This window comes from Balearica regulorum, chromosome 3, assembly GCF_011004875.1.
Source record: "Balearica regulorum gibbericeps isolate bBalReg1 chromosome 3, bBalReg1.pri, whole genome shotgun sequence".
NCBI classification, from domain to species: Eukaryota; Metazoa; Chordata; class Aves; order Gruiformes; family Gruidae; genus Balearica; species Balearica regulorum.
In genome coordinates this window covers 34,824,306-34,842,732 of record NC_046186.1, presented here as the reverse complement: position 1 = coordinate 34,842,732, position 18,427 = coordinate 34,824,306, and the positions used below count along the sequence as shown (strand labels likewise).

At 38.4% G+C, this 18,427-nt stretch overlaps 3 long non-coding RNA genes across 3 annotated transcripts in view; all 3 read right to left on the bottom strand.

Moving 5' to 3' along the window:
• The window catches only part of LOC142600947 (uncharacterized), a 59,213-nt gene extending 44,114 nt beyond the window's left edge, over window positions 1-15,099 (bottom strand). The window contains exon 1 of the long non-coding RNA XR_012834449.1: window positions 14,843-15,099. This is a non-coding gene — a long non-coding RNA (uncharacterized LOC142600947). The remainder of the gene's footprint in view (window positions 1-14,842) is intronic.
• LOC142600945 (uncharacterized) overlaps window positions 1-18,427 on the bottom strand; it is a 316,564-nt gene that overhangs the window by 135,845 nt on the left and 162,292 nt on the right. The gene's annotated exons all lie outside the window — the stretch shown is intronic.
• Window positions 7,742-11,044, bottom strand: LOC142600948 (uncharacterized). Its single transcript, XR_012834450.1, has 3 exons — window positions 11,032-11,044; window positions 10,565-10,804; window positions 7,742-7,834 (listed from the first exon to the last, which is right to left on the bottom strand). It is a non-coding gene; the product is annotated as an uncharacterized LOC142600948 (long non-coding RNA).

The window sequence follows — 18,427 nt, the reverse complement described above, 5'->3', positions numbered from 1 at the left end:
CTGTTCCTATCTCAGAAGACGCTTCACTACTGTAATATTTTTACAATTAGATCTTACCCATATGTTTATTTCTTAAACAATCTTTATCTTTCCTACCTCTTACTCTGAGTCATTGCCACACTGGGACTCTGACTTGTGAGATTTATTTAGGGATATAGGGATTTCTTCATCATATGAACTGTTTAAATAAAGACAGAGTGACTTTCTAAGAGCTACTGGTTTAGTTCAAACAGAATTTATGATAATAATATAGAAACACTATGAAGAATTCTTTAGTCTGATTTATTGTCTTAAAAGTTCATTAATATATGAGGCCATCTTTCTTTATCTTAGGGTTAAATTCTACAGATCCTATTGGAAGTTTAGAACAGATGAGTACAAAAGCTGCTTTCTTCATTTCTCTGTGGGAGAGGTGGAAAATTGATTAATGGAAAGAAGACTGAGGAGGTATGGGACTCCTCACATAACTAGCTGCTTCTCAGAGGGATTTGGGGCTGCAGAATTTGCCTTTTAATTTCAAATACCAGCAGTGCCGAATAACAACATGAAATGATAGTGGTAACATTATGTTACAATTTTGTATTTGAAATTGATACTAAATTTTTCTGAAGATTACATTTGACAACTGCATTGACCACAGAGTACTTCAAAGACAAAGTCTTTATTTCATTGAATTGGTGAGGAAATCCCAGTTCTGAACAGTGAAATGACTTGTCAGAAATACCGCTGGATCTATCACTCCTCTTGAATACTGTCTTCCTTAGGTTGGGGATGATAAAGTGAGGAAAATGTGGTGAGGTTTTTTTTCCAGAACAGATGCCAAGTCTTCTAACTAGTGCGGTGTTATTCTCTCAGTGTGTGATCGTTTTGTGAGTTGAAGTGTTACATATTCGATATAGGTGGCTTCATAACACTTCTATGTACATACATGCTCTATCCTTACCGAGATTTTTTTAATGCATTGGCACTTATATTACAAATTGCATAACATATCAACCATATGATATCGAACCAACACATCACTTCACTTCACATGAAAGACCAAGTCTGCTGCTTGTGCTGCTTTAAACACACACATTTCTCCAGGAAGCTTGCAATCTAACAAAACCGTTTGGTCATCATAAAGAAGTTTACTACCCTAACTTTGCTCCTAGGAGTGCATTGGACAAAAATAATAGTGAAAAATAATGCAACTACCTAGAAAATGTGTAGAGTTGGCTCCCAAGTACAAAAGGGGTTTTTGCTACTAAAAGTACTGAGCTCTTGTTTGTTAAAGAACAAAAAGTCTAACATGTGGCATCTCTGGATATTAGTCATAAATATTGTAAAAGAAACCTACCAAAAAGGCAATATCAACAGAACTTCCCCATTATTATTTCTAGTCACCAGTGAAAAAATCTGTGCATCTAAGATCAGAGGAGAAAAAATACTGAAATATTCTACATGCAAAGGAATGAAAGAGTTTTCCACAGCCAGACTTTCTTTTTGTCTTTTTTTACCCACCTGCATCTTATTGAGTCTTTAGCCCAAAAAACCTGTACACTGAAAAAGGCATAGGTAGGGGTAGGTAGACTCTTTATTAGTCATGTTGAGTTTGTCTTCTGCTTAGATATATTTCACACTTTCTTTAGTTAAAATAGGTCTGGATTCCTAATTGATTTACAATAAAAAAAATCTGTCCCTGGAAGTTTCTACAGTAGTAGAAGGTATTTGTTTTTACCTCTGTGCTGGGCATTAATCATGTTCCCTGTGGGATCCCTCTTCACGCTTGTTAAATTAATATCATAAAAAATGGGAGATAAATTCATGGTCACTTTTTGTTCTTTTCTATGCTTGGATACATATCAAAATCAGGCATATGCCACTTATCTGCTTGTCCTATAAAAAATTCCTTATTTTCTTCAGTGGGTATGGTATACCTGTCCTGGACTAGTTGGAAGACCACTATCTTTATTCCAGTCTTAAACCTTGTTGTGGTGTTAATGAGCTCAAACTTGAAAGTATATGAGGTTATCTGTGACAGTAATTTATCTCCACATAACATAGGAAATAGTAATTTTAAACTAGTTTAATCTTTGTGTTTGTCTTTCCTTTTAATGCCATCAAATAGGTATATTCAGGACTAATTCAAGGCCTGATTCAAATTCCATTGAAGTCCCTGACACATTCCCCTGACTTTGATGAGTTTCAGACCTGATCGGTAGAGAAATTCCCGTATTAATTGTGACACTGCCTGTAGGAAAGGGCATTTCTTGTGATTGCTCACCCAAATCCTATCTAGGGTGCAGATGCAGAAACGGAACTGAGACCTGTAACCTACTTATTTCTGGTAAATTGTCATGGTCTTCACCCATCCAGGAATCTTGCTGGTGCTATGCAGTTCCCAGTAACACCTTTCTAGAAAAAAATCAAAGTGTCAGTGTTGCAGTCCCTTCTCTGAGTGGAGTGCATTTTGAAAGCATGAAATCATTGTCTTTCTCTTCAGCTATGGTGTTTTTATTGCTGATCAGGAAAGATATACAGGGAAACAGTTCAGAGAAAAGTACATGAAAATGTATTTAGGTGTCAAGAAGGAGTGACTTTAAAAGGGAAGTGTAATAAAACAGAGTGGTTACACTAGGTAAATGAGATCATCACAGCAACATGAATAAATACCTAGGATAGAGGGCATGTACATGTGGCATCATGGCTATGGACAAAGATCAGTGGGGGTAAAAGAAACGAAGTGACAATATAGACCAATTATCAAACTACAGCTCTTTTCGTTCTGTTGTGAACCTCTAATACAGTATCACTGGGAGCGTCTGATAGTAGAGTTGCCAGATTTTTTAATCTTGACCCTCAGCTGCAACAACTGAGAATAGTTCCACTGAAGTCATTGCAGCTGTAATGATTATATGGATAACCTCGAGTGTCAATAAAATGGTTTGGATCATTTAATAGGGCTGAACAAATACCACAAAATATTTTCCAGAAATACTTAGTTAAAAAAAGAATGAGTTCATTTGGGCTGCATTTCTCTCCCTTTCTCATTCCTTTTCGAAGAGGGACCCCCCCACTGCACCAGCCAAAGTGAAGGAAGAATTATGGAGAAGTACAGGTTCCTGGACCACAGAGAAATCTGTTCCTCTATATTCTTTTCATTGTTTAACCCCTGATCTTAACAAACATTTACTCTGCAAGCAGTATTAATGGAAACAGCACATTTCAAATTATTATTTTGAAGTGTCTGTTTGATGTGACTTTTGAGAAAATAAATATACTTATCAGCTGGTCTGGAGTGACATTCTTCCAGTTGAAGACAAAAATCTGTACTGTGCAACACATATGTGGCTAATTACAATTCATCAGCATCCAAGTTGGTTGAAAACCAACTCAACTTCCATTCACAGAAATTAGATCTGACACCCATATTAAAAAAATAAACCCATAACCCAACAAGATTATAAATCAAAAAAATCCACCACGACCACCACCAGAAGTCAGCCTGCAAGAGCCCCAGTTCTTAAGTGAAATCAGAAGACAGTGCTAAAGCAGTTCAATGAACATCAGCTTCACAGGAGGAAGCTCACAGAACCTAACTTTGGGGCAGTTTAGGTAGCTCAGCTAGTTGGGAGTACCTAAGTCCAAGTTTCAGAAGCCAGCCCAGGGTCTAGCTCTGCATCTTAGAACAGGGCAACACCAAAAGTAGCAGCTGGCTTTCTCAGGATTTCCAAATTCCTGCTGATGGGCCAAACGATGAGCCAGGAGCCAAACCCTACTTAGTGCCTCAAACCCTACAGCACACACACACACAAGTAAATAACATATTTTAGGGGCCACTATCTGCCCTGTGGCCAATTGGCATAACTTGGCTCTCTTCTGTATGGACAGATGACCTTTCCTACCTGCTGAAATAGGATATCCACATCTAAACTACCTGCTAGAAAACAACCCATAGCCCATGCTAAACCCTTAGAAGTAGCCAATTTTTTTCATGTGGGCATCTGTGTGCCAGTGAACAGTCCTTTCCTCTGATTGTTTCATTTATTAGTATGTAGTCCTAGGTCTAGTGTTCATGGAAATGAACAACCAGTGTTTCCCAAGGAACCCTAAGAGAAATTCTGAAGTTCCAAGAACATTTGTAAACAAAAAATAGGGAACATTTTTGTTCTTTTAATGAAATGACATGTGGGGAGGAACGGACCATGTTACAGAAAGACACTCACTGGTCTGGATGGTAGATGGATTTATTTTATCCCACATTTTTTTGTGTTGTCATGTTTTTCATTTGCATGCCTCTTTTTCCATATTTCACAGCTATCTTTCTTTATGAATATTGTTTTGATTCCTTACTGACTAGAAATATTGCATGTTCATGTCAAATTATTCTCAACTGATCTATATATAAGCAGCCTGCCATACCACTAAACAAATTCAATATGTGGGCCCAAAATAGATCCAATCTCTCATTAGCCATACAGTAATGTGAAAATAAATGTCTTATATGACATGGCTTTATGCGTAGGACAAGAGGAATAAACAACACATTTTGATAAAACTCAGGAATTTTCCAAAATGTGTTTCATTTCTGTACAGACATGTTTATTTTGTGTACTCCAGGGCGTTTCAAATAAAAATACCAGCATATATGAAATGAGATATATCCATGCAATTTTACTCATAATTTTTTTTGATTCTATGCTACCAAATGTTATAGAAAATCATGAGCTTCTTGAATCTTGCCTGCTGTGGAACTATCCCTATCTCTTACTGATCTGATAGCTCTTTCTAGGCCCACTTGATCATGTGGGACCTTTACAGATCATCTAGTCCAAACCCCCTGCCACAGGTAGAGACATTTTTCACTAGATTAGAATGCTCAAAGCCCCATCCAACCTGGCCTTGAACACTTCCAGCAATGGGGCATCCACAACTTCTCTGGGCAACCTGTTCCAGTGCCTCACCACCCTCATCATAAAAAATTTCTTCCTTATATCCAATGTCTCTCCATCTTTCTTGTAAGACCCCTTTAAGTGATGAAAGGTCACAATAAGGTCTCCCCAGAGCCTTCTTTTCTCCAGGCTGAACATCTCCAACTCTCTCAGTCTGATCTCACAGGAGAGGTGCTCCATCTCTCTGATCATCTTTGTGGCCCTCCTCAGGACTCACTCCAACAGCTCCACGACCTTCGTATGTTGGGGGCCCCAGAGCTGAATGCAGTACTCCAGGTGGGGTCTTATGAGAGTGGAGTAGAGGGGCAGAATCACCTCCCTTGACCTGCTGGTCACACCTCTTTTGATGCAGCCCAGGATACAGTTGGCTTTCTGGGCTGTAAGCGCACATTTCTGGATCACAACCAGTTTTTCATCTACCAGTACCCCCAAGTCCTTCTCTGCAAGGCAGCTCTCAATCCACTCATCACCCAGCCTGTAGCTACGTTTGGGTTTGCTCTGACCCATGTGCAGGACCTTGCACTTGGCCTTGTTGAACTTCATGAGGATCACACAGGCCCAGCTCTCAAGCCTGTCAAGGTCTCTCTGGATGTCATCCCTTTCGTCCAGCATGTTGACTGTACCACACAGCTTGGTGTTGTCGGCAAACTTGCTGACGGTGCACTCAATCCCACAATCCATGTCATCGATTAAGATATTAAACAATATTGTTCCCAGTACGGACTCTTCAGAGACACCACTTGTTACTGGTTTCCACTTGGACATTGAGCCACTGACTCTTTGGACTCAGCCATCCTGCCAATTCCTTATCCAACAGTCCATCCATCAAACTTATATCTCTCCAATTTAGATGTAAGGGGGTGGGGGATGTATCAAAGGCCTTACAGAAGTCGAGGTAGATGACATCCCTGGTCCATTCAGTATTTATACAGTTAGCCCAAAAGTTCCCCAAGTGATTTACTTTGCTTTCACATGTTAACAAGCGATCTTTAATGGAAAAAGTGCCAATCATCTGCTCTTTGGCAATAGCAGTTCAGATGGGAAAGACAGGGTTAAACCTTACCTCAGAACATGTCCTGACTACTGCATCAGCAGGTACCCTTGAAAAATCCCGCCTTGCCTTTTCAAGCTGAGCCACTGCAGAGACAGAAACAGAAGACTTGGTAGGGCTGCTGGGTGACTCTGACTCTGGCACAGCAGGAAGAGCGCTCACCCTGCTGCACTTAGTTAAGAATACCCTTGGCCCTGTGGTGCACATGCCCTGCTGGGACATACAAAGTATGATTGCATAGCAGCATGCTGGGAAGGGATCTCCAAGGCCACCTAATCCAATCCCCTTCTTAAAGCTGTGCCAACATCAAAGTTAGGCCAGGTTACTTAAGGGCTTTGTGCAATTAGGCTGCACAACCTCTGTGGGTAACATGCTTAATTATCTTCCCAGTGATTTTTTTTTTTTTCACGTCCTGTGTTTCTACCAAGCAGCACTGTTTCTCAGCACTGCCGAAGACAAGAAGAAGCCGAGCTTCTATTTCCTCCCTTCTGCAGGGATAAGTTCCACATATCAGACTGCCAGGAAAAAAGAGGTAACTCCTGCTTCAGAAACAAAATAGTTAAAATTAATGGAAGATCCTATTGATTTCTCTTGCTGTGCAGGATGGAGGTAGGGGGGCTAACGTTGGCAGAGACAGACTCAATGGAGCTAGTCAGAAAAAAGGGTAACTTCTCCTCTACTCTGATGTTGAAGGAGAAATTTCTCATCTGAGTGCAAAAATATTATTGGTCTCCAGGATTCAAAACCTATTCAGTGACTAGTCTGTACTAGAAAAATGGTACGCACACAGAAATCAGGAGACTTTACTGTAAGACTTTGTGTAGGAGCCTGAACACGATGCTAATATAGTGTCATAAAGTAATGGGTTTGATAGATTACACAGAATGGAGCAAATGGTGCGAAAGTTCAGGGAAATAGAGAGTGAAGATCAGAAGGAAGCAAACAGAAAATTTCAGAATACTCTGTGTTAGTAACTTTTCCACTTCCAAATGCAGTTCCAAAGTCACATGCACAAGTCATGACCTAGGGTGCTTATACAGGCTTATACTTCTTAGTTATTCTTTTTTTTTTCATCCCTGAGATTTGGGGAAGAATTATAGAAATGTTATGACTACATAAATTACGAAGGGAAAGAGTAGGAGGCAGAGTTACTGTAGAGCCCAGTGTTGGTTAGGTAAGATACAACATGGGTTTTTTACCTGAAAATATAAACACAGTTACTTTATGTTGCCCTCCCACAAAGAACTGTATTCATTCCAAGAAACCATACATGGGGAGCAGATAAAATAATGGTAGTTAAGTACTGATGACAGATATGTTTCAACAGCCTATTAGAAGTGACCCAAATAAAGGTTTTGGAACCTGAGAAGTTGGCTGTGTGACGAGTTCTGCCTTTCACCATCTCACATAAAAGTGCCTGATGACACTGGAAGTTGCTTACTCTCTCTGAATTTATAACCAGATAAGAATTTTTAAAAGTAGAGCATTAATGTGCTTTAGGCAGCATCATCTCCCACCTTGTACCAGGTGTCTTTTCTCTTTAGAAGCAGCGTCAAGGAGAAATGAAAAAATGCAAATTGTCTCCTGGCTCTTGAGCAGCTGCTGGTGGAAGTGAGTAGCAAGGGTGCATGGTGGTGTGGAGGGAGTCCTGTGGGACACCGAAGAATGGTTTGCTGAGTTGTTGGCCAGTCGCCTTGGGAAGCCATCCTTGGACTCTAGGGAATAACAAAAGAAAAAGAGGGGAAAGTGTAAAGTTCTACACCATGCTGAACTCTTGCAAGTGTCTTCTCTGTTCTTGGCTTTATATACACAAGTAGAGCCGAAGATAACCAAGGTTCACTTCATCACACTGAAAAGAACACATGGGTAAATGTATTGGTTACCAAGAATGAAGAAATACATTCCCTCAGCATTTATAGGGTGGCAAAATGCCTACATATCACAGATCATGCTGCTCACAACTCCCTGCCCTTAGCCTACAATGGGATTTGGCCTGTTTTATTAGTCCTTTTCTATGTTAGTATTTTTATAAAGATGCAACTGAAGTCAAATTTGCTCAAATTAGTTGTGAAAGAAGGCCTTCCTTAAAAAAGCAGCCTTATAAAAGCAGGCACACAGAGGTGGCTAACATGCAATCACATGGATAGAACAACTGGCTGTGAAAGACTAGGGTTTGATTATTTCAATGTTCAGATTATATTTCTCTTGATTTTCAAGGATTTAGGATCAGACTGACACTGTACAAGTAATAATGAACCATCTTTCACCTTACTCAGCCAAGTTGATGGTGAAAGCATGTGACCAGTAATAAGGGCAAAACATGGTCTGTTTTTTTGCCAGAAAACATTGCAGTGGAAGTGCTTGATTTTTAATGAAATTTTGTGTGTTAGTAATTAGCACCTCACACATTAGTAGCTGACTGACTTTTTATTCAGGTTTTTTTTTTTTTTTAGGTCATTAATTTAACAGCTTATTAGTTTAGCAGTTTATTTGGTGATAAATCTAGGTCAATTTGCTGCCTCTTCTGGCAAAGGCTGGGGTTGGTTTAGAGGGACCAACTGTGAATTGGAAAAAGCATTGCAAGCATGGAGAGTCAAATTCAAATGCAACTCATCCACATGGTTTAGAATGTGGACTACCCAGATCATTATCAAATGGTCCAGAAAAAAATCTAAGCCTACACATTTTCCAAGATTTAAAATATATGAACTTATTCTGAACTCTAGTGGTACTTATGAATTTCTGTTTATGAAAACTACGGCAAAAATGACAGTGAAGGATTTCCTTCAGTATTACTCTATCTATGCCGTACCATACATTAAAAAAAAAAAAAAAAAAAAAAAAAAAGAAGATGTGAAGATTTCAAGTTATGGACACAACCAATGTAGAAGTTTGGATTATCAGAATTGGTAATTCTTTTTGTAACTGGGACATCTATTTATGGTAAAATTCTAGGTTGAAATAAACAGAACTCTTCCTAAATACTCTGAATAGTCAGATGGCCTTCGTTTTCCTTGTCTAAACAACTAAATCTTTGATGTCTGCATAAATACCACAATATGCAACTGGCCCTCCAAGGCATTTCTAGTCTAATTGAAATTTACCAAATATCCCATCTGAAAGTTCTTTTCAAATTGCCAGTGAATAGAGGGCTTGTAAATTGTTGCTGTGCACAAAGTAGGTAATTATGAATTAGGCATACTCTGATGATAATACTACTTACAGTCATTCACATTTTCCACTGATGTGAACTTTTAAAGACAGTGAAACTTAAAAGGGCACTAAATTAAGTTGTGGTACTTCCTGTTACATGGTATATTTTTGTTGCTACATTTATAAAGTTTGGAGAAGCCATTTCATTACACGGCAGAGTCAACAGTTCTACAAGCTTCCAGTCTTTTGCTTGAGGAAAAAAAATCTTCCTGTTTAATAGAGATGCTATGGTGAGCTTTGGAAAACACAGTAACAGCACTTGTTAGTGCAGGTCCCTAGGTCCCATGCAGACTAGTGGGTAGATTAAAACCACTCCTTTCCTGCAATCCTCAAGGGATATCTGGGAAAATTTAATTCTCTATTAGAGGCTGCACAGCTGAATTCTCCTGTCCTCCCCTTAAATACACCATGTTTTGAGTCCCTGTTGTTATGTCTTTTTAGCAGCAGTTCCTCATCATTGAGGTTTTTGGACTCAGATTTTCTGGCAATAAAATGAACACAGCCTAGAAATAGTCTATGTTTTCAACATGCTGTGCATTTAAAAAAACATGTAAAAGTTTCTGCAATTTACAAATTATAATGTCTATTTTACAGATCCGCAACACAGAAAAATTACTTTACTTGCAAAAACAGAAATGAGAAACAAAAATTAAAATCTCCCAAGATTGGGAATATTTTTACTGCAAGACAATTGGAACAATTTGATCTATTAGCCAAACCTACCCAAAAAGGCATAAGCAAATGGCCTGTCAAACCATGAAACTGTTGGAGTAAGGAGCTGTGACCCCCATCACCCCCCTGACTCCCACACACAATGCATCTTTGCTAGAAGCTCATTTGCTCTTTTCTTCCCTCCCTGTCTAATCTTCATAGGTAAAAAATTCAACAGACTATTGAAGATTCCTTATGCAAATACTAATACTCTAGATATATCCCTTCCCATGAATAATCATTTTAAAGGTCAGAAATTTATTATGCTATATATCTTTATTATCAGGAACATCGGTAGCACAATACCATGAACACTCGTAATGGTTCATAAATTAAAAATAACAAGTTATAATTAATATTCTTTCTAATATGTGCCTAAAAACAATTAATCACTGAAGAAATAATTTTAGTGAAAGCACTGCATTATTTGATGCTTGTTCGTATATTAATCAGGGAAAGAACTATATTTTTATTACAATATGTGCACATTTAGGTTCACATATTCTGAAAGATTAATTATCCTTATGATTTCAACGCCTAATGGCATAAAGCCAAAAGAAATAAGATTTGCAAAGGGTGCTATGCCACAAAGAGAAGGCTCTGATATCTAGGATCTTTGTTACTGCCATTTTACACTGGGTTTCACAGTACATACCTGCTGATTCTATACTCCTAAGACTGATGCTTCTAATAAGACCGTGGTCAAAAGTCACTCCAGAAAATAGCCACATTGGTTTATGTTATGCTTGTGCTCTGAACCTTGAGCAGATTTTTTTAATCACATCTCTGCTGGAGACAAGCCCCTTTACAGATGAACCAAGAGATAAGTTGTGAGCAATTCTCATCCATGTCAGTGAAAAATTAATTTCCTAAGTTGAACCTGCTTCTGAAGGCTCTGTAAAATAAAGCGGTTGACTCTGAATCTGGCTGAGGCAGATGAAACAATTCCTTCCACTGACCCTGCTGTGGGAGTGATTGCTTCCAGCAAGGCAGCGATGGCAAACAGCCGGCAGACAGAGGCAGTGGAAAGGAGTTACCCTCAGCTCTCACAGCATTTCTGCATCGATTGCCTAGCCATCGCCTGAGACTTCTGGACACTGAGGAGTGAAGGATTTGCCTTACCTTTCTTGTCCACGTCAGCCTGTTTGTAGGGACCAAGCAATAAATAGCTTGGCAAAAAAAGAATTAGCTGGTCACTTCCTTGACCTTTCTATCCCTGTGCTGCAGCGTCTCCCCGTACTAAAGGAGGGGTAGGATATTTATGCATCACTCAGTTCTGGACTGTATCTTCTAGCTCATTCCCTGTTACATGAAAGTAGATTTTTATTATTATTATTTTTCAGATCTACACACCGTACTATTCTAGACAGATTTCTACAAAGGAATCTTTCTGTGATAGAACGTTTGCCCATGATTCTTTTCTTAATTTACTGGCATTTTTTTATTGCTCTTGATTTTCTTCAGCCTAACAACTGCCTCATCATGTACCAGTGAAATAGATTCTAAAATTAATTTAAATACATGCTTTCAAAAAAGTAGCCAAGAACACAAGAGCAGGCCTATTTTCTGAGCACCATCTGATGTCACCATAAATGTACAAAAGCCTCCAAAATAATAGGTTTCAAATGTTCTCAGAACTCTGGTGTAAAATTAACATTTGCATCAGCTGTTCTATCAATGTCAGCAACTCATCTACTGGAAATTTCAAATCACCCAAGTCTTCCTTATAATTGGAATGAAATGTAACCGTCCATAAGAAAAATATTTTCCATCTGATTTGTGCTTTCCCTTTAGAATGTGTAAGCAATATAGTGTCCTTAAGACCTTGTGATTTAGGTTAAAACTATGCACTGTCTTGAGCAATACCTATTTTATTTATTTTTTAATTTTTTGTCAATCCTTGGTACTAATCCTCAGTAACCTGGATATGCTTACCATTAATTTCTGCATGAAAAAGGCATGCAGACATGCTTACATAGCTCATAGGGATTTTTTAGTAACAAATTCATTATTGGGTTACAAAGTTTGATCAGTTTTGTCTGAAGTCCTTCTCTGATTGCATATCTAATTGCAATTTTCAAAAGCCTTTGAAAACACTGTACTTTCAATGTCAGTGGTATGAATAATTTAAAAAATAAAGGCATTTCAAAACATACAAAATATTTATTTTGTTACACATTTTAAATGTCAAGACACATTTTGGACTATATGTAGGGCCTTAAGAAATGTTCTGGAAGAAGTATTTTAAAGTAGTATAACAAGGTACTGTTGCTTGAATTTTTACAGCAAGGGTTGCCATGTTAGCAAGATTTTAAAATGCCAGTCTTGAAAGCTTTCCAGTGCAGCTTTTTGGTTATTCCTTGCAATTTTGGGTTTAGATATACTGCTGAATCTCACGTGCTGAGCTGATTTCAAAACTGATTTTAATGGTAAAGGTGGATAACATACATCGAGTTATAGATATATGCATATGTATGAGCACTTAAAAAAATCCAACAAAATTATCTCTGGATCTTATACTTGCACTTTGCTCTTATTATGCACTGAAAAACCCTCACAATAATGATAGAAGTGAAACCAAAAAACCACAATACAGCAAAATGATCTCACAGAAAGGACTGATAAAAGACAAAGCCACTCAGCTATCAGCAAAGGAACAGTTTACACTACTCAGTCTCAGGTCTCTCATGTCTGGCCCTTAAAGGGGAGTAAAAAACATCTTCCAAAAACTAATGTGGGGAATAAAATCCACAAGTCTACTGAATAACAAAACACATAAACTTTGAGAAAGTACCCTTTCCCTCCACCCACTATTGTGTTCCACAAGTTGCAAACAAGATGTATCTCTCTTCTCCTTGGTGATTAACTTGTCTCTCTTCCCCAACCATCCACTTACATCCCTTTTACTGGCAAGATTTTTACAACGTTTTCTTACAGACATGACCCAATAAACACCTAATTAAACTGTGAGCATTGCTTTCTGGTTTTAATTGGTTGCTAAGGTTCCTGTTTCTCTTTCAGAAATGAAGACAAGACAGTGACCCTGAAGAGGGTAACTTGACCACACTAGCTGGTCAAGTAAAAGATTAGTGCTGAAACATGCACTTTCAAACCACTTTTTATGACCTACTCCTTTTTAATATTATCACTTACACTCAAGTCATAAAAATGAAGGCTTACAAGGTAAGATCTACAGGGTAGAACTGGGAAAGCCAGTGATGGAGAGGTCATTTGTAACACTTGCCTGTCTCCCTCTGCAGGAGCTTACTTCAATGGCCTTCTGACCCATCTACTTCCCTTGTCTTCAACCAGACCCCAAAAATTTGAAAATCATGTGTCTTTATAAAAAGGAAGATACAGAAAAATGGTTTTGTCCTAGTATGACAAACACCTTAGGTGCACTTGGGCTTCTGGCATGGACCCCATGACCTGATAACATATCAGAAATTGCCGCATTTCCTGGATACCACTGGTCACTGCACCACATCTCCTCCTCACTTGATCTCTGAAATGCCAACAGGCAGATTAGGATGTTCAGCCTGAATGGAGTACCTTGAATTGGGAGTATGTTGGAAAGCTGGCCACTTCTTAATGTATTCAGTTGTTTGATTTGCCATCACATGCTTGTATGAGGAAGCTTTAATATTGGCTACCCTATTAAGTCAACCTAAGACAAAGTGAAAATACAAAAACTTACTTATATGACCTATCTTAAGAAGTGTGTCATAGGAGGACCCACCTTCTAGAGATGCCTATTTTTCTCCTCTGGCCATAAAGGGAAATTCAGATGACTAAGACAGATGATCCCGTCCTCAGTATATACATTTCAAATGTGAATGACACCCATCTGTTCAACCTTATAAGCATATCAATTTGTACATAAACAGATATCGTGACAACAATATCAATATCAGGGTAACACACTTAGCTTATTACTGTTTTTTGACTGAGAGCAGCCATAAATGTAGTCAACTATTTGGGACAATAACAGATTTATTGTGATTGATTCCCAAAATCCTTGGCCTGCATACTGCATACAGGCCCACCCTTCTCTCCCAAGAGAGGAATCCCTATCAGTCTTTTTATTCAACACTCACATTAAACCATTTCTCTCATTCAATTGCAATAAAAGCTTTCTGTGGGATTTAAGCAATCATTTTCACCAATCAAATACTTAATGTTTATATTCAAATGAGCTCTTATAGTCATAGCTGCCAAATCCCTGCAGTCCAAAGAATGGTCATAAATACAGTCCCTTGAGCAACCATGAATAGCAAGCAAATTAATAACTATCTATCTTGATTGATTGATTTATGGGCAACTTACAGAGAGAAAAAGCCTGTAATGGGATACAGTATATGCATCATATACTATGAACTGCTGAAGGAATGCTGGATCATCTGTTCTGGCCACCTGCAAACCATAGGCGTCAGTATCATATTGCAGTAACAACCCATGGAGAAGAATTTATATTCTACAACAGCAGCTTGGATTAGAAGACTTCATGGAATAATTCAGTGTTCTCACATGTTTGTTGAGGAGACATCCAGAGCCAGATGTTGGGAAAAGCTAAATACATTTTTATGTCTGAATTCTGTCCTCCTTTGAGGCTTACTTGATTACTCATGGTTTCATGTTATTCCCTCGAGAGTGAGCCCAGGGTTCTCTCCTGAGGCAAGGCATCTAACTCAAAGCAGCTCATTTTTGAAAATCATGGCCAAAGTGCTTGCCAGTTTGCTTGACCTATGGGTCAAAGCACCACACAGGGAAGTTGAGTTACTTTTCACTGTAGAGCAACAGAAGCAACTTGGATGCCCCAGATCTTGGCAAACATGTTATGCAACCTCCTGTCAATTCTCCATCTAAACATAATGAATCTTACATTCTTACAATATCCCGTTTCACATCACATTGAGCTTCCACCACAATCCACTCTTACCATAACATCCAGATCAGATCATTTACTGGTCCAGCTTCCTCAGCACCATTGGATGCATTCTGGCTTGCTGCATAGGCTTGTGTTTTTATTGTTGGCCTAATGCTCCAAGGCTTGGTCTTTCTCTACTGTGGGTAATGCTTCATTCCCACAGATTATGCTATTAAGCTCAGGAATCTGGGAGGTCTGAAGGCAGACCTTACCAGTGGTAACTTCAGCAAAAAAAAGCACACAAATAAAGCTGTGAATTGTAAGGAGAGATGGCTTCTTAACTTTCAGCACCAAACAGTACTGTCCTTTTTTGGATCAGACCATAAAAGGCCTGCTGGAGAATATTTTAATTCTTTGTGGTGGCCAACTTCCACAGGGAATGTCACAAGTATTTTATGAATCACACATATTCTTCCCAAGTCCCAGAACCTCCCAGTGGCTAATTTGAGTTGGACCGTTTAATACCAGTGCACTCCACACATACCACCCTTTTCTCACTGCTTAGACTCAGAGTCATGGAAAGGGAACACAGAAGCTGGCAAAGCCAACAAACTATTCCTATAATGTAGGTTTATATTTGAAAATTGCATTTAAGCAATTCTGTTGCCACTTCACTACATAGCTTGTAGTGTAGTAAAACCTTCAGATGTGCCTTGTGACAGAGAATAGTCTACGCTCCCTACCCGGTGGCAGCTCTTTGCCACTTTTCCTGTTATCCATTTCTTCCAATTTTAAAGCTATGGATTTTGCTAGCTGGTGAGAAAAATCTAGCGAGTACTGGGTGTAGGAGAGAGAGTGGTAGCTAAGTAACTCTACTATTTTTATGTTACAGCAAATGGTAGAAAATCAGATGTTTGAAAGCTAATAAACATTTAGGAGAGCCTGACTGACTTATTTTCAAGTGTCTTATATACTTCATATGGTCTATTGCTTATATTAAATGACAACGCTAACAACAACTTCAGGTTCTGTTTAATATTCAAGAGTAGCTTCCCTGACTTATTTAGAGAGAAGAATGAAGAAATAATTGGGATGATATTAAATCATGATATGCTGGTCTACATCTACACTGGGTTGTCAATAGGCTCTGCCAGAGTGTGACAGCTAATCAGCATGTGCCAAAATGATGTTCTCAGTGTGTTAATTACTGCATCTTTATTTAATGCAGCAGATGCATCAAGAATCCCTACAGACCACTGCTGCTACATATGTATAATATAAAGCTCTCTCATCTACCAAACTCCTTACATCTATAATATCACTAATCAAAATAAGGCTGCTGTGAAGTAGAAAGAAAAAAAAAGAACCTTCCCTAGTAAAACAAAAAATAAGTCACTGCCATCAAATTAAAACTTTATTGGAATTTTGAGACTTTCAGAATTATTTGCAATATCTATTTATTACAGCAAAGAATGATGTAAGAGAGCACAATTGTAACTTTCCTCCAAGTCCATGAAATCTATACAAATGTGACTCAAACTTTTTTTTTTTTCTCCTATTTTATTAGCCACACTAGTACAATATGATAATGTAATTAAGTAGTAGGGACAATATCATATAAGACAAAAAGTTCACTTTTGACTTCTTTGGAGGAAGCATAGCATATGAAACATCCTTATTACCTATACTAGTTCTCTGCTATTGTTTCCAAGCCAACCATCTTTAACTATTGCTGTTGTTTCAGGCTTATTAATGTTCACCAATATTGTGTCCAATGTTTTACTCTAAAAGATTTTTAGATAAATGATTGGATTCAGGTGCGTAACGTGTAAGACCTCTGTAAAGTCTGATTTGGTCCTTGTGTCAATCTGGCATCTGAACCACACCTCTTCTTTGCTTCAGAAGATGAGAAAATGGTTTGAAACATTGCTTAAGTAAACACAATGGAAAGGAAAAGGTTTTTCTCAAGGTCATTATTTACTGTGAAGGTGACTGTGATGAGTATTGAGTCATGGTGGTAATTTCTAACAAACACTGTTGTTGTTAATAGCTGGTAGTTAGATGGAAAGCAGCACTGTGTTCGGGGGTAGCCTGCTATCAATCTCTGAAATGAAGTCAGGTGAATACCTTACCCTTTTTACCTTAACATTATCCCTGGAGTAATGACAATTAGCAACAGAGTAAAGAAGCAAACCTAATTTCCCATGATTTTACATGAGAAGTTCAGACAGCCACAGAGCTAGCTGTCAGAGTCTGCACCCAGACATCTTGCCCCATGACTTCAGTGGAAATGCATGAGATATTAGTGCCATATAATTTTCTGATTTCTCTTAACTCAAGGAGTTTGGACTAATCTAGCCTCCACTGAAGCTAAAGACATGAATTGGTAAACTATGTCTCTAGGATAGCACTCAATTCCCTGCTATGCCCAATTATTTCATGTATAACAGAGACTAACAGACATTTAGACTTCTCTGCTTTGCCAAATTCTCCCAGCTACAAACTGGATTAAGCTCTATCAGCTGTAAAAATTATTAGCAAATTGGCATTCAGCACTTTAAGAACATAAAAATGAAATTTTAAGGACTTTTTAACAATCCCCACTTAACTTAGAGCATTTTTCTTTTCTTTCTTCTGTATTGCACGTAAATGAACCAGATCGAAACCTTAAAAATGATTCTGTTTCTAGTCAGAGTTCTCAAAATCTGTATTTCTCAGGTGGGAATTCAGATATATACTCTTCAAAACCAAAGTTGGTCTGATACATCAGGTTGATTTCTATGACCAGAAATACTGTGAGTATGTATCACACAAATGACCAATTGCATTATCAAGCATGGTCCTTTCCAAACACATGATTCCTCAGTGGATCCATGGATGCTCAGAAAATAACTACTTCAACATCTTGTTTTATCCATAAGCAAAAATTTTTATTTTAGTAGCCTAATCCTGTCAGTCAAGCAACCAGTCATGCCTGTTTGCCAGCAAAAGAAAGGTTTCCATATTAAGTTATTCTTTTAGACACAGTATGAAAACTATATGGGTTTCCTTTGGTCGGTTGCCTCAGTAAGTCACTAAGTCTAGATTAAGTTTGCTTTACTGATGAAACTTTGCCCCAAAACACTATGTACAGAGCATATGTTTTGAATTGTCTGTATATGTATCATAATAAAATGTTCCTTCATTCCTAATCAAAACACGTACTAGCACATTTTAGGACACTTTTCTTCTTAGCCAGCTTGAGAATTCATTTATATTTAGCTAAATGTTCCTTTCTATAGGAATTCCAATACAGTTCTGAAGAGACAAGCATCTCTGCATTCTTCAGATAGTATGCATGGCAGAAATATCAGAAATGTGTAGCATTGTATAGGCATGCGTGTATCCAGCAGACTATGCATGCTTTCCATGCCTGAATAATCTAAACCAGAATATACAATACGAAATGTTCCTCCCTATTACCCCCGCAGAGCCGGCATAACATAATGGCTTTCTGCATCCTTGGCGCTCTAGGAGCAGCTGCTTTGTTCTCGTTTACCCTGGGGCCGACAGGGCTATCTCTGAATGCTGGGACTCAGCATACACCTACGTTAGTGCCTGGCTCTCACTGGCTGCTACACGCAGCTGGCAGAAAGTGGTGATCAGGCATAA